The following is a 17,169-nucleotide window of genomic DNA, read 5'->3' as shown; positions in this document are numbered from 1 at the left end:
ATTCAAAATGTAATGTAAAATATCTTAATAATTTTGATACTGCTTTCATGTTGAAATGGTGTTTTGTATATGATGAATTAAAATATATTATTAACATTAAGAAAATAAGAGAAAAGGAGGCTTCCATCACGGGTCTTCCAATTGATGGCAGACTATTCACTGTGCTCAGTCACCAGATATGCTATCAAACAAATACTGAATTCTGTTGCTGGAGACATTACAAGTTAATTCAAGAAGTCAATATTTGCTCAATAGATGATAAATCTTGAGGCAAAACAAAGAAAAGCACTAACTCCATCTAACCAGCAGCTGGCTCAGCATTGGGACATGAAGGAAATCCAATCAATACATTGCCACATTAGCCAGCCATGTTGTCAAAACTCCCACTATTAGAATCAATCCAGAAAGGACCTGCAAATACTCTGCCTGGGAACGTGGAGACAGTAACCAACTGAATGATGGTCCTACTTGAAACCATCTGCTTTGTGCCCAGGTTAAAGCCAGGAATCCCTCCTGTGGTTATTCACACCTGCTTCATCCAGAAACTGGTTCCTTCAGTTACCTTGCTCACCTTTCTTTATAGACTTTGAGTTCATACAAGTACATTAATCATAACATTGGTGTTAGGAGCAGGACTCTGGAGATGCACAGCCTGAGTTAGAATTCCAGCTCAGCTTTGTGATGCTGGGCTAGTTACTTGATCTCTGTGCCTCAGTTTCTTCATGGAAATGGAAATAATACTAATACTTACTGTACAGGGTTGTTTTGAGAATTCAGTGACTTAAGTATTATCAACTACTCATAAAGTGCTTAGAACAATATCTGGCATACGAGTGTTAACTAGATCAATCAACATTTTTGTAATTGGTCTGGTACATTTTAATTTATATTATTATAATTTATATTATTTTAATAATAGACTATAACTCATAGGTGTGAATACATCATGAACACAAGACCCAAAATACAATAATTTACATATCTATCCACATGCTTCTCCCCCAATCCATCCCCTACCTCTTCACAACTGTTGTAGCCACAGGTTTCACATCTACTTTATTTTACATACCGTTTTAACACATATGTGTTTCTAAAAGTTTGTTGTTTCATTTTAGTTGTTTTTAATTTTATTAAAAGTGTGTCACAGTGTACACAATTTTGAGGCTTTTTAAGCTCAATATTACATTGTTGTGTATGGATGTATTTTTTTAACTTTAATCAAATTTGAAATTTTTTATTTTTCAATTTCATTATGGTTAAAGCATTCCTCAGGTTTTTGTGTAGCTGTATTTTTAGTTAACTGTTTAGTACATTTTGGAGCAGGTTCCATCACTCCAAACTAATGCTCCATAAACTCCTAAGTTTGAAAGGGTATCTATATTGGGAGGACTGAATGGGAAATTAGTCAAGATTCTGGTGCTTTCACTCTTAGAGTAAAGAGCCTGAATGGATGGGACAGATTCATTAGGCTCTCACTTCAGTTGTTGGACTGCATACAAAAGCCCCCTGGTCCCTGAGAAGAACAGGGCATGGCGAGGAAGGTCAAGATGGCATAAGGAAAAAGGCGCAGCCATCACATGTTGCCTCACAATGTACCAGGGAAGAGAAGGCAGTGGTTAGGGACACCTGGGTGGCTCAGTGGTTGAGCGTCTACCTTTGGCTCAGGTCATGATCCCGGGGTTCTGGGATCAAGTCCTGCATCAGGCTCACCGCTGGGAGCCTGCTTCTCCTTCTGCCTATGTCTCTGCCTCTCTCTCTGACCCTCATTAATAAATAAATAAATAATCTTTAAAAAGAAAAGAAAAGGCAGTGGTTAATTTATTCTGACAATATCCCAAAATCTGGATGACGTCTTTCATAACACCTCTAGAATCATAAACTACCTGAAATTACTCTTTTCTTTCAAGCCAAGATGGTGTGAGAAATTCACGGAGAATACATTTTGGTCATCTATAGGGTCTTTGGTAGAGATACTAAACAATCCCTGGGACTTATTGGGCCAAGAAAACAGCTCTGGAGCTCTTCAGCAGCTCATCATCTGCCTGCATCTTCAAGGTGATTTCTCCCAGGAAATTGACCATGAGGACACAGTGACTCCCCATTTCCAAGTTAGAGGACAAGACTGGCTCTTTCCTGTATTATGTTAGATTTTTGAAGCATTCATCTGTTAATATTTTTAAGAGTTCTCAGAGCCTTCTATCAGGAGTCTCTCCAGAGGCAAATATGAGCACCCCTGGATGACAGAGGACAGGGTCTTTAAATGCCAAAATGGTAAGGGAAAGTGGAGAAGGGCAAGGTGGGCGGGAGAGAAGGTTGGGCTGGATCTTAAGTAAAGGAAGAACAACAAAAATTCCAGTGGAGAAGCCTCCTGCAGGGCTACACCCTCACCTCCAGGCTTACCATGTCTGCTGAATTCTACCCAAATTCAGCTCCTGCAAGAAAAGAGGAGGCAGGAGACCTCCCCCAATGACCCCATGACCTCAGGTGGCTCAGTGAAGCACTGGAGTCACTTTTCTCATTGATAAAATGAGCAGGTTGAACCAGCTAGCTTATATCTCTATCAACTCTTTCTATGATTTCATGTTTAAAGCCAAATTCATTACCTACCTGTATGTGCACATACACACACACACACACACACACACACACATACACACACGCACTCGTCAGATCATCTATTCCTAGTTACAATATGAAGCATCAACATTTGCCAGACTCCTAGGCTCTCAAGTTCTGTTGTTCTATTTTTCTACTTACCTCAGCATCTATACCATTAACTAGATTTTAACAATAATTATGATAATGACAATAATAATCCCTGTGTGATATCAATATATACAGTGTGTCTCTACCAGCAATATATACAATTTATCTATGTATAAATTTATAGGATATTTAATATCTTATACATAATATATTATATAGTATGTGTATTATTGTGTATAATATGCTATATTATAATGATAATATTTTAAATAGTACATTATAATGGTAGTATTTATTATAATTACATATATAATCATATTTATAGTATATATCATATATATACTATATGTACTGCTTAATACATACTTTATATTCTATATACTATATATATATTCTACACAGGCCATATGTAATACAGTAATAGCTGTTTTGATGTAGCACTTACTATGTATTTTTTCATAACATATAGTTATTGACACATTTTACCATCATTACAACAGTACTTTTACTGCAGTTTTATAGACAAGGAAGCTGAGGCACAACTAGGATTTACCCAAGGTCATGGAGCCAGCAAGTGGCAGGGCCGGTACTCAGGCAGTACAATTCTAGCACCTGGACTCTTAACGTCAGGGGATGTCCCACTAGGGTCCCTCTTCTCTAGTCCATGTTTAGACACTAAAACTGCTCTTCCCCCATCTTCCTCCCAGTCATCTTCCACCATGGCCAGACTGAGTCCCAGCCCTACCCTGACCCTCCCCCAGGCACTGAAGCTTCTCTGAATGCTGAACTAGCAGCCCCTCCAGCATTATGGTGCCCCCTCTCCACTCCTCCTCACCCTATTGCCCACCCAGCTGCCACACTTCTTATTTGCCCTGCAGTGGATAGCTCTCCTTCTACCCACACCTAGATGCTGGTGTCCTTGTGGTCCTCTCCTGCAACCCACGCTACGCATTGCTCCTCCATACTCCTTATTGGACTCAACAACAGTGGCTGCTTCTGCATCCCCATGGCGAGCCTGACCCCAGCTGACCTTCCTTCCTTCCCTCCACCATCCCCCCTTCCTTCCCTCCTTCCTTCCTATCTTCCTTTCCTTCTTTCCTCATCTTCCTACCTTTACCTGGAAAAGCCCCCAGTTGCCTAATTAATGTTATACATCTCTGTCTTGCCTCCATGTTACCCTCCTCTAGGCAACCTTCCTTGACCTCCACTAGTCCTTCTTCTGTCTTCTGTGTTCTTAAATCACTCTGTGCACACCTCCCAAATCACCCTGTTCATGCCTCTAGAGTGTCCTTGCCACACTGCAGTTTATGTCCAGTTCACATGAGATATTAGAGAGTATGTCCCATGACATGCACTTTGGTGAGCTTTGTTCAAGCTGCACTGTGGCCCTGCACCTTCCTGATCACCCTTCCGGCTCCAAAGCCCATGGTTCTGGGATTCTGAGGCAAATTTGTGAGCTCCCCATCTCTTCTCTTTGCTCATACCCTCTCTCCCTTTCTCTATCACTGCATTCTTCAAAGAACATCCCCAATGCCACTCTTTAACTTCTCGCTTCTTTTAATAAGAAGGAAGGACAGAAAGACACAGTCCTGGAGGGGATGGGAAGGAAATAGAGAAAGAAAGGACAAGAGAAGAGAGTTTGCACAAAAGGGGGATCAGGAGTACGATCTTGGGGTATGAGACAAAGACAGAGGAGCACGGAAGGAATTTCTAAAAATTGCTATGAATTAAGGCTTAGATGCCCTGTAACATTCTTTTGGCAGATGCTTACAAAGATTAGGATTACATTTATTTCTGTATTATGTTTATTTGCTAGACTGTGTTTCTTTGAATTGACAAAGTACTGAGACTGGGCCATTGAAGGTCCTGGATCTTATGTATAGATTACATAATAAAATAAAAATTACCCCCAGGTTATCATGTATACCACCTGTCTCTGTCTGCATGTACATGTGCATGTTAGTATGTGTGTGGGCAACTGGTATGTGTTGGGGGGATGCATGCACGCACTCAGCTTTGGGGACCCCAACCTATCCCTTGACACTTTTGGTGGAGAGTGTGGAGGGGTGATTTGAAGGTCAAGTAATCAGCTCTGCATCTGGACTACATATTGTCCACTGTTGATTAATCTGTACCCAGGCCCCATTGAGGATAATTATTCTTTGTCAGATTTCCAGGCATCAGGCTGCTTTCCCTCCCTTGCACAACCTCCTATATCTGCCCCAAACCAAACAAACACTGAATTTTGATGGAAATCTACATTTTTTTCAGAATTCAGGAAAGTGTCCCAAACCAATGCTGGTAGGAAGATGAGGAAATAGTGCAAAATTCAGTCCATGTGCCTTTTACAGGAAATCCAGTGACAACAGATGTATTTTAATGAATATGTGTGGAGCCTCAAGGGAGAAGAATGAAACAGAAGCAAGTGGTAGCTTCCTTTTTGTTGGCTCTCTCTCCATGTCCTCCCTCTTAGAATTGTCACCTTCTAGAGACTCATGTGTGGCCTCGCTGCCAAATGACATCCCCTAGGACATGTGGTCCAGTCTCTCTATTCCCATTCCTACCTCTGTCATGCCACCTCTGCTTTAAAATAAGATTACACTGTACATAGCCCTGCAAAAAATATGAAAGGAGACACTCATTGAGTAGGAAAGAAAGACCAAAAGCAATAAAGACTAGAAAGAGAAAATCCCCCAAAATAATGACAAAACAAGTAATAAAATGGCTCTAAATACATATCTATCAATAATTACTCTGAATGTAAATGAGCTAAATGCTCCAATCAAAAGACATAGGGTGTCAGAATGGATAAGAAAACAAGACCCATCTATATATTGCCTATAAAAGACTCATTTTAGAGCTAAGGACACCTGCAGATTGAAAGTGAGGGGATGCTAGCCCTTTATCTGATACGTCAATTGCAAATATCTTCTCTCATTCCGTAGGTTGTCTTTTAGTTTTGTTGACTGTATCCTTTGCTGTGCAAAAGCTTCTTATCTTGATGAAGTCCCAATAGTTCATTTTTGCTTTTGTTTCTTTTGCCTTCGTGGATGTATCTTGCAAGAAGTTACTGTGGCCGAATCAGATAAAGGGCTAGTTTCCAAGATCTATAAAGAACTTATTAAACTCCACAGCAAAGAAACAAACAATCCAATCATGAAATGGGCAAAAGACATGAACAGAAATCTCACAGAGGAAGACATAGACATGGCCAACACGCACATGAGAAAATGCTCCGCATCACTTGCCATCAGGGAAATACAAATCAGAACCACAATGAGATACCACCTCACACCAGCGAGAATGGGGAAAATTAACAAGGCAGGAAACCACAAATGTTGGAGCAGATGCGGAGAAAAGGGAACCCTCTTACACTGTTGGTGGGAATGCGAACTGGTGCAGCCACTCTGGAAAACAGTATGAATATTCCTCAAAAAGTTAAAAATAGAACAACGCAATCTAGCAATTGTGCTACTAGTTATTTACACAAAGGATACAAAAATACTGATTCAAAGGGATACAGGTACCCTGATGTTTATAGCAGCATTATCCACAATAGCCAAATTATGGAAAGAGCCCAGATGTCCATTGACAGATGAATGGATAAAGAAGATGTGGTGTATAGATACAATGGAATATTACTCAGCCACAAAAAGAATGAAGTCTTGCCATTTGTAATTACATGGATGGAGCTAGAGGGTATTATGCTAAGTGAAATAAGTTTGTCAGAGAGATATATGAACCATATTATATCTCTCATATGTGGAATTTAAAAAATGAAACAGATGAACATAGGAAAAAAAAGGGAGGCAAATCATAAAAAACAGACTCTTAACCATAGAGAACAAACTGAGGATTGCTGGAGGGGTAATAGGGAGAGAGATGGGTTAAATGGGTGATAGGTATTAAGGAGTGCACTAGTGATGAGCACTGCGTGTCATATATAAGTGAACAAATCACTAAATTCTACTCCTGAAACCATTATACTATATAGTAACTAACTGGAACTTTAAATAAAAACTTAAAACTGCAAAAAGTTAAAAAATAATAAAATGAGATTACACTGTACATACTGCTCAGCAAACTGCTTTTTCATTTACTGTATCATATATGTCTTTCTAAACCAACAAACACACTTTTATAGCATGTTTTCAATAATTCCATTGTGTATGAATACATCAGAATTAATTTGCCTAATCCATTTTGTGCTAAATTTTAATTATTTCTTGTATTTTTAAAACATTTCCTTGGAATTAAATCTTTAAACAAATCTTATAATTTTCTTAGGATAAGTTTCTGGACAAATAAATGATAAGAAACAAAGTGCTTTGTTTTGTTTCTTAAGCTGTTAAGGCTTTTGGTATTCATTGTCTCACCGAGTTCCAAAAATGAATATACCATTTTTGTCAAAATTGATAGCAATGTTTGGTGGGCCTGCACCCCCACTAACATTGTGTATTATTCAAATATATTTCTGAAATGTCTGCCTCTGTTAAGTGCTGTAATTTTTAAGTATGGGTTCCACATATTATTTGTTGCAATTATGAACTCATTTTTCATTATATTCTATAGCTGAGTATTACTGGTAGAGAGGAGAATCATAGATTGTTCCTCTTGTATTTGATTTCCCGCCATATATGTCAACTCCCTTGCAATAGTTTTCTGGTTGCTTATTTTAAGTTTTTTAAATGGAAATAGTTTGATGTGTAACTGATGATAATATCATCTGTAAGTCTTCCTTTCCAAAATTCATTTTCCATAATCTGTTGCACTTTGTTGGCTAATGCAGTGTAAAACAATGTTGAATTACAGAATGGACTGTGTGAACCTTTTCTGGTTTCTGACTTTAGTGGGAATGTCTCTAAGTTTTCTCCATGGAATGTGATGTTTCTTCTTAATTTAAGATCGATGTTTAATCAATTAGTAATTTTTCAACTGTTTTCAGTAACAGAGAAGTAAACTCAAATTGGCCTATGAAACAAATGAAAAGCTACAGTGGGTTCAGGGGAGGCTTGTTCCAACCAATCATCCCTCTCCTCAGTCTTAGGTCCAAGGCCCAGTCCTTCCTGGTCCCAAGATGGCCACTACAGGCCTCTCAGGGCTGTATGTATTCTTGTTCACAGAAAAAGAACATCCTTCCAGGTAGCTGCCTTCCCAGGGGCTAGAAGAAACATCTTTATGTCACATTGGCCCAATGGACAGTCTCTTACCCATTCCTAAACAAGTCACTATGGCCAAGAAGACAGGGTATACTAATTGGCTTAAGCCAATTAGAAAATAGGCATGGAGTGACCCCAAACAGTAAGTGTCCCTTGTAATCCTCTTTATCAAATTAAGTATTCATCCTTCTTATCCTAGTTCAAAGAGTTTTATCAGAAACTACTAACATTCAAATGCCTGTTCAGCATCTATTTTCTTTATCTTTATATCTTTTTTAAGATACTTAAAATTGTTGCTACACCCCCAAGATTCTTAGAAGTGATCCTTCCTAGGATTTCTTGTAATGCCTTGTAGGGCTTTTTTTATATAGGAGGTTCAGTGAGTATCTCGAAAATTTCAAAAGACAGTCCAGTTGGGATATGGCCTCCTGAGAGCCCCCTGACCACAAGGGCCTCTAACAGCTCTCCATGAGACAATAGGCCACCATGTTAGTTTTAAAACAGTTAAAGTTGTCCCAGCCTGTGACAACAAAAATATCACAAACAGGTCCTGAATCCAATTTACCCTTTCAACCTTGTTTCCAACCAAGCTGAGCTTATAGTTTCCTATGCAATATCTTATGGAGATTCTGGCAACTTCCACCACTGTATCATGGCCCCTTCTCTTCACACCTCCTCAAATACCTCTACCCATATCACTACATATCCTGATTATTTATGAACTCTTCTTCCCTTTAAAGTCATTTAGGATAGGCTTTCTGTATCTGATTTGCATTTGTGTCAATCTTATCATAAAACTTGTCTCTGATGGTAGTATATACTAGAAATCATTTCACTCTGAATCATTCTGAAATATCACCTTTCTGGCCATGACTTTCTAGGTCACTGGCTAGGCTTAAGCAAAATATTCAATACATGAGGGATAAAATTATTGAGCTTTATTTTCATCTGGATGTCTCTTCACTGCTCTATACTCAGCTCTCCTTTGCCCCATTGGGAAATATTCATAAATGGTGCCTTCTATTGATTTGCAGTCTTAATGGGATCACTGTAAATCTCCTCTATCAAAAACATTTCTAAAGTTCAAACCTGAGTTTGCTAGTAGGCATTGCAAGTGGGGACACTCAGCTTTTGCTCAATCACCACAGGTTTTGCAAATAATTATCAAGTGAGAAGTGAGAGAAGCAGGTTTGTCACTGGACTATGTGCAAGCTGCTTAAACTGCTGACTAATGTCTTCAAGTGAAGACCATTCTGCATGTCCATTACCCAGGTCCCATGTAGAGCTATTTAGAAAGACAATACTTTCCTAGCTTGGGACCTTGTGCCTTGTCTCTGAAGGCAGACACTGAGTGAATCTGAGTCCTCCTGAGAAATATTAGTCTATGTTCATTCCATAGTTGTCCAGCATATAATTGTTATTTCAATTTCAGATCACTACCATGAGTAAAGGAGACAGTGCACTGGGGCAAACAGATGATAGTGGAAGTGAAAATCTGGCCCTAATAAACAACTGTGCTTATTATTTCTTATTTCTGGAGATCAGCTCAAGTTTGCTTGCCTTCATGAAGCCAAAGAGAGATGGGAAATTATATAATTATTGGATAAATTTTGGACTGTCCACTTGAACAACCCAGAGAGTGAAATAAGATCATCTTTGTTGCAGGGCACCTGGGTGGCTCAGTGGTTGAGTGTCTGCCTTTGGCTCAGGTCATGATCCTGGGATCCTGGGATCCTGGGATCCTCAGATTCCCACATTAGGCTCCCTGCTTCTCCCTCTGCCTGTCTCTGCCTCTCTCTGTGTGTCTCTCATGAATAAATAAATAAAATTTTTTAAAAAATCATCATTGTCCCAATATTTTTCAATTCAACCATTGAAATTTGTTTTAGCATCACCCCAACCCATAGTTCTGGTGCCCTGTCCCTGGCTCCTTTTGCCCATACTTAATGCCATGTGTTAAGTAAGGCCTTTTCAGGACCACTCAAACTTGTACAGTCAATAGACTCATGGAGGTCAGAGCTGCACTGGATTTTTTCTTTAAGATTTTTATTTATTTATTTGTTTGTTTGTTTGTTTGTTTGTTTGTTTATGAGAGACACAGAGAGAGAGAGAGAGAGAGAGAGAGAGAGGAAGAGGGAGAAGCAGGCTCCATGCAGGGAGCCCGATGTGGGACTCGATCCTGGGACTCCAGAATCACGCCCTGGGCCAAAAACAGCGCTAAACCTCTGAGCCACCCAGGGATCCCCTGCACTGGATTTTAGAGAGCCTTGTTCTCAGATGAGAACCCAGGTGAGAATCCAGACAGACCAAGTAACTCACCTAAGTTTACACACTTTGTTTGTACCCAGTACAACAGCATAACTCTGGCCTCTCCATCCCAAGGGTAGCATTCTTCTAATGGGAACTCAAAACTGTTATTTTAGTTTTCAAGGACCCTATCAGTCACTATCAACATTTAATCAATCAAGTCAGAACTAGTTACTTTGCCACTGATCCCCTCCTTGCCCAATGTGGATTCTTTGGGAAAGCATCTGTGTAATTTTGCCAATTATCCACGAACCCACATTTGCTGACACAGACAATAAGCCATTCACTGGTGGAATTAAACTAATGTATCATTTTATATTCATGGCTATCCCTGGGACTATATGTGGTATTATTTCCACAATATTAATTGTTTTAACCTTCTGAGGATGTAAAATGGATTAAAGTTAAAGTTCTCCCCACTGGGTGTCTATAAAAACAAAATTTGCTAAACATTCTAAAAACCCAATTCAATTGAAATCCAGGGAGAAAAAGATGTGATATCTTTAAACAACCATTTCCTGTTTTTACAGTCGTAAAATAAGAAACTTTTGTTCGTATGGGACCTTGTTGACAGCCAGGCAGAGGCTGGCTCTAAAATAAACATGATCCGGGGGATCCATGGGTGGCTCAGCGGTTTGGCGCCTGCCTTTGACCCAGGGAGCGATCCTGGAGTCCCGGGATCCAGTCCTGCGTCGGGCTCCCGGCATGGAGCCTGCTTCTCCCTCCTCCTGTGTCTCTGCCTCTCTCTCTCTCTCTCTCTATCATAAAAAAATAAATAAATCTTTAAAAAAAATATAAAAATAAAAATAAATAGAATAAACATGATCCCAAATGTTAGGGTACTCTTTCAGGTGAAGTTGTGTTTTGAATTGGCTAGCAGTGTGGTTTGATCCCCCTTAAAAGAGATGGTTGCTCTTGGAGCCAATCACCCAAGGAAAGAAACTGGAGAGAGGATTTATCCGTTGTCTCCTACTTTTAATCTCTTAACTTTGAGATGTCCAGGTTTGTGGGACTCAGTTATGGAGGCTAAGATAATACCTACCATTTAGAAATACAAAGGAATCTTTTAGAATCCCATGAAAGTTGTAGATTCAATCCCCAGAAAAATGCACAGGCACACATTCAGTTGCAATTTCAAAGTATTGATGGACCTTGCTGAATTTCATCCACTGACTTTCTAAACATCTACCCAGCATTTGATACATCAGATAGCTGGGATCCAACAAGAATATATCCCCTGCAAAGCATTCCAAGAATCAAACAAAACAAGAAAACTCTGTACTTTATAGCCAGATTATCTAATTTGTAGTTAATTTCAGTGTATATTTCCATTCTGCAATCCAGAAAACTTTAGGAAAGCTCTATTGAGAGTCAGACTTTTCCAATTATACTATTAAGGGGAAGAGTTGTGTCCCTACTCAGGCCAAAACATGAGTAAGAAATCTTCAAGAAAAAGGTCACATTTGAGGACAAGATCTGAGCTATGTGATCCAGTTACCCCACACATGAAGGATATTCTCCCCATATAATCTGGGCTTCATTTTTCTATTTAGGAAGGGGCACATGTTTCACTATTGACTATGAAACCACGTGATGTTGGTGAGGATATTTCGATAGTACAACTCCAAACACCAGAGATTGCAAGGCCATCCTTGTAATTTGGTCTTGCCTTCCTGAATGACCTGCCTGTCATGCAAGGAGATCTATCTGCTTCTAAATCTAGTTTCAGTTTTGCTCACACAGAGTGAGCAGAAGCTAATGTTAACCCAGACAAAGACAAATACTGAACAGTATCACTTATATGTGGAATACAAAAAGGAAAAAAAAAAGTTTAATTAAAACAGAGAATAGAATGGTGATTTCCAGAAGCTAGGAAGTGGAGGAAATGGGGAGATGTTGGTCAAAGAGTACAAAACTTTAGTTATGAGATGCATATATTCTAGGGATATAATGTACAGCATAGTGACCACAATAATAATAATGTATACTGGAAATTGGCTAAGAGAGTAGATTTTAAATGTTTTCACCATAAAAAAGATAAGTATATGAAGTGACAGTTGTGTTAATTAATCTGATCATGGTAATCAGTTCACAATGTATCTTGTATTAAATCATCACATTATATACTTTCAATATATATAATTTTATTTGTCAATTATACTTCAAGAAAGCTGGGGGCAAGAAAATGATGTCATTGAGAAAGGTTTTCCACCTCAGAAAATCCACTCTTCAATTTGATCTACTTTTCTGGGTGGAAGTATACTGAGTTAGTTTGCCTCATCTCTTAGATCTGAGGGGTGGAACTGAGTCACCTGTAAAGCTTCTACACAAGGGGCAAGTATCTCCCTGCATCTTGTTGTCAGGGTAGGTCAAGGCTATGCTGAATTTCAGAAAAATATTTGAAAACTGGAGAGACAGAGTGAAATAGCAGAGATGACAACCATTCTGTAGGCACCCCGACCAGGAGGGATAGGAAAATAGTGAGATTTAGAATTGGTTGGCGCAATAAAGGCTAGACTTGGGCTCAAAGTCAGGGCTCTAATATTTGGCACGGATCCTGAAAAAGCAGAGCTGGTCTCCAGGATCTGGAGGGTGCAGGGGTATATGTCAGGTCACCATGCAGGGACTTCATGACAGGAGACATGGCAGGAGTGGTTGGCAAGAACTTATGTGCGCAGAATCTCTGGGATCCAAACAAGAAGGGCAGGACCTTTACCCAGAATTGGTCAGACAGATACAAGGGAAGTTTGAGAACAAGCCCAGGAAGGTAAGGGGAGCTGGTAAATTCCTCATGGGGACAAAGGGGGAGAAATGCAAAGCGAACAGCCAGGAACCACATCATGAGAGACAAGGAAATGAAAGTCTTATTGGCACTAATAAATTGTGGTCGGGTCGCAAAACTAAACTAACCCATGTATAACGTCCTTCTTAACAAATACTCCCAGAAAAGTTCAAGACCACATGATAGACTTAATACTAGCCTTACTTGATATATGAACCAACATCAGACAGTCACAAAAGATGAGAGGACAACAAAATGTGTTCAACCTAAAGATCCCTTTCAAGTGTGGATATCTCTGAGATTCCTAAAATCAGCAAATGCCATTGCATTTACTAATTCTACCCTCCAAGCACAACCCAAATTTTGAGTTTTAAAGAAATTTCTAATAAGAGAAATCTGTGCTTGACTCTTCTTCCTCACCAGGAAAGATGCCAGGTGAATATCTGTAGGGTTCTAGTTGTTAAGAGTTCTGCAAGGTCTCATGAAATACATTCAGAACAAATAATATCCTTGTGTTTGTATCTGGCACAAAAGGATAGTACGCATCAGACTTTATTGGCTTCTACTCAGAAGTCACTCCATATGTGACAATCTTCCAGAGGCCTTTAGGGGAAACCAGCAAGAACAGGTGAGGTAGGCAAGATGATCCCAGAAATACTTTGTCCCATATGGACACTACACTTCTGATGATGGAAATCTCACTTGTAGGTTGTTTCATTGACTATCCTCCATGCAAACTCCTCAAAAGGATAATCAGTCTCCATTCATATGAAACTCATTCTGGTGAGCCTTCACAGGGATTATCAAATTTTAAAGGAAACCAAGTCTGCTTGCATCCTCAACAAACCTGTCCTCTAAATTGACCTGATTCTTCATGAGGGTTAATTACTCCAACAGGCTGCAGCTATAATTGGATCCATGTTAATACTTCCTTTTCCTCTTAATCTTGTTTGTGAAAGATACGCTTGCCATTATGGAAAACATTTGATTGTGCTTTCTGACCCGTGCCTGAAGGTGGAAATTCAATATGAGAACCGCTTACTTCTTAGTTCCTTTGAAGATCCGCTCCGTAGATGAAAGCTTGGTGAGTGGCTGGTTCCAGTCTTTACATATTTGGAACTGAATTTCACCTAGTGTTGATGGCACCAATGGCTACATAAGCATTTATAAGAAAAGGCAAATGAAACTGTAAACAAGTGAGACAAAAGGAATTGAGATAGGGAATGTCCATTTGAGAGGAATCTATAATTTGCAGAGTTTGAAACTTAACTCAGTGTTTTACTTTTTTTTCTAATCTTGCTTCATGTAGAAACTTCTTTTGTCCATGTAGAAACTTTTAAAAGTACTATGGCAAAGCAGGTGATGGGGATAACGAATGCACAAAAAGAAAGAAAAAAAGAAACTTTCTCATAATTTTACCATCTAGAAGTAATGCAGTTCCTCTTGACCTATTTATTCCCCATCCTTTTTCCACATATTTTGAACCCAGTGGAGATAAAACTATATAGCATTCACCATCTTGTGAATATTTATGTAATAAGCAATTTCCCATATCATTATAAGTATAACTTAAACATTATTCTTAGGGAATCCCATTATATTCTACTGCAGGAATACTCCATGATTTACTTAATCATTGCTTTAATGACAGGTGTTTACATTTTCAACTTCTCACTTTTGTAAATAACCCTGCAGCAGCCATCTTTGGATATTTAAGTCTGGGCTGTGCTTATATATTCAGTAAAGATTCTTAGGAAGAAACATATAGGGCCAAAGGAAATGGACACTTTTCAGACCCTGACACATGTCATGAAACTGCTGAGCTGCTTGCTTTGGAAATAAACAGATAATGCAAGCAGCATAAGTACTTCAAATCTAATAAGCTTGCTCAGCTGTTTGTTATTCAAGCAGGAAGACAGGATCCTACTGCCCATTCCATGAAGGTGAATCAATGGGACATAGAAGTTACTCAGTAACAGAAGGTATAATGATACCTTCCTGTGTTTTCCAAGTTTTATATGGAAAATTCATAATCAGTAAAGTGGCTGTAATTTTTTAGAGTTATACAATAAGGCCATTGCCCACTGCTTCTCAAGCAATAGTAGGAGAAGCACCATTGTGCACCACCTTACACTATACATTTTATGCAGTTTGTAAGGCTCTGTCCAGAGCGTTTCCTTAAGTGATCCTCTCAACAGTGCTTAAGCTGGGCAGCTCAGTTATTATTTCCATTATACTGATGAAAAGACTGGGCTTCCCCCAGTTTAAGTACCTTACTGAAGAAGTGGGCAAAAAAGACTTGTGGATGTTATTTGTTTTCAGCTCCTTTTACTTAATCTTTCTCATGCTCCTGTTTATGTGAAGTTTATATGCTGCCATGGAAACAGAGCCTTGGTGGCCATCAGCATAGTACAAAGCTGAAGATAGAAAGAACAAGTGCATCTTTGCTTAATGTCCCACTTGAATGTTGCCTGGTGAAGGACCAACTGTGTTCCTGATATTTCTTTCTTTGAGCTTAAATAGCATGTTGTTGAGCTGCTTTGTATAACATGTTGTTTCTCCACCAGGGTGAAGCAATTGTTGGTATAGGGCAATAGTTGCCAGTGCTAGGTATAAGACAGCCTGAGGATATAAGGCAGCCTGAGGCAGGGGCAATGGCTTATCATTGCCCATTATCCACAAGGACCCCAGAATGGTGATGTAAAGTGTTTATCACCTCAGGTAATTTCTCTGATGCGAAATGCCATAACACTTAAAATGTGTACAGTCCTTTCAACTTCTTGAGAATTAAAACAACTTCTTACGTTTTGGTCCTCACAGCTAGCTGGTGAGGTGAGTATTATTATTATCCTCATCCACAGAAAGGAAATTGAGGCACTATGTGTCAGAAACCAGCTAGATGCGCTCCCTGAGTAGTCAAGAAGACCATCTTTTCCAGACTCCTTTGCAGTTAGGATGAGGCCATATGTTTGGGTCTTGGGCTGTAGATTATTGGCAGAAATGGTAGAGCTCACTGAAGGTCAAGCCATACAATTTCCTATGTGATCCTCCATATTCTCTTTCTTTACTTATAGGCCAATTGAACAAAGAGGATACTGTAAAGGATTCCAAGGAGGCTCTCAAAGGTAAAAGAGCCACCATATGGAAGGAAACTCGATCCCTGAGTCATGATGTGGAAGAGAGCCACATACTTTTCCTTGAATTGTCATGTGAGTGAGAAATAAACACTGATGATGTGAAGTTTTAAGATGTGAAATTTGTTTGCTTTTGCTGCACTGCCTAACCTAGCATAACTCACACAGAATGACTTACTCAAGGTCACCCACAAATGTCACTCAAGTTATAGCATCCTTCTGTAATTCTTGCTTTGTCACCCTTAAACAGGATCAGGAAAAAAAATCTCCAATTTTTTTGCAGTTCCTTTCTGCTTTGTGCTGGAGTGGCTTGAGGCTGGGGGCTGGAATCATCTGACACTCACTCTCACACATTTCTGGAAGGTGATGCTAGCTGTTGGTTCAGACTAGGCCTAGGATTGTTGGCCAGAAAACCTAAACATGGCTTCTACAGCTCTCTCTTGGTGATTGAGCTCCATGTGTGAGCATCCCAAAGGACCAGGTGGAAGTTGTATCACTCTCAATGATCTAGCCTTAAGAACAACATAGTGTCACTCCCAACATAGTCACAAGCCCACTCAGATTCCAAGGAATGAATCACAAATCCCACATCTCAGTGGGTGGTGCATCAGGGGCAACTTAGGGTTGTGGCCGTCTTAGGAAATACAATTAGCATATGTGGCCAACCAAGATACACAGTGATAAGGAAAAGCCTGGCACAAAGTGCTTTCCCCTTTTTTAACAAGAAAAAAAAGTGTGTAGGTGGTATATGTCTAGTAACTTTCTGTAAATATTCACAAGAAACAGTTGAAAATCATTTTCCCCAAGGAATGAGACTGGAAATCCAGGATGGAAGAGCTTACTTTTCATTGCATACCTTTTTATCGTTTGAATTCTTTACCATGTGCTTGTGTTATTTTCATAATTCTAAATAGAACTTTAAAGGAAGGAATGGGTATATTTGGAGTTGATTACACACATTTTCCTTAAAAAAAAAAGATTTATTGATTGATTGATTGATTGATTGATTCATGAGAGAGACATAGGCAGAGGGAGAAGCAGGCTCTTTGCAGGAGCCCAATGCAGAATTCGATCCCAGATC

This window comes from Vulpes vulpes, chromosome 14 (genome assembly GCF_048418805.1).
Source record: "Vulpes vulpes isolate BD-2025 chromosome 14, VulVul3, whole genome shotgun sequence".
NCBI classification, from domain to species: domain Eukaryota; kingdom Metazoa; phylum Chordata; class Mammalia; order Carnivora; family Canidae; genus Vulpes; species Vulpes vulpes.
Note: the sequence above shows the minus strand (reverse complement) of the source record.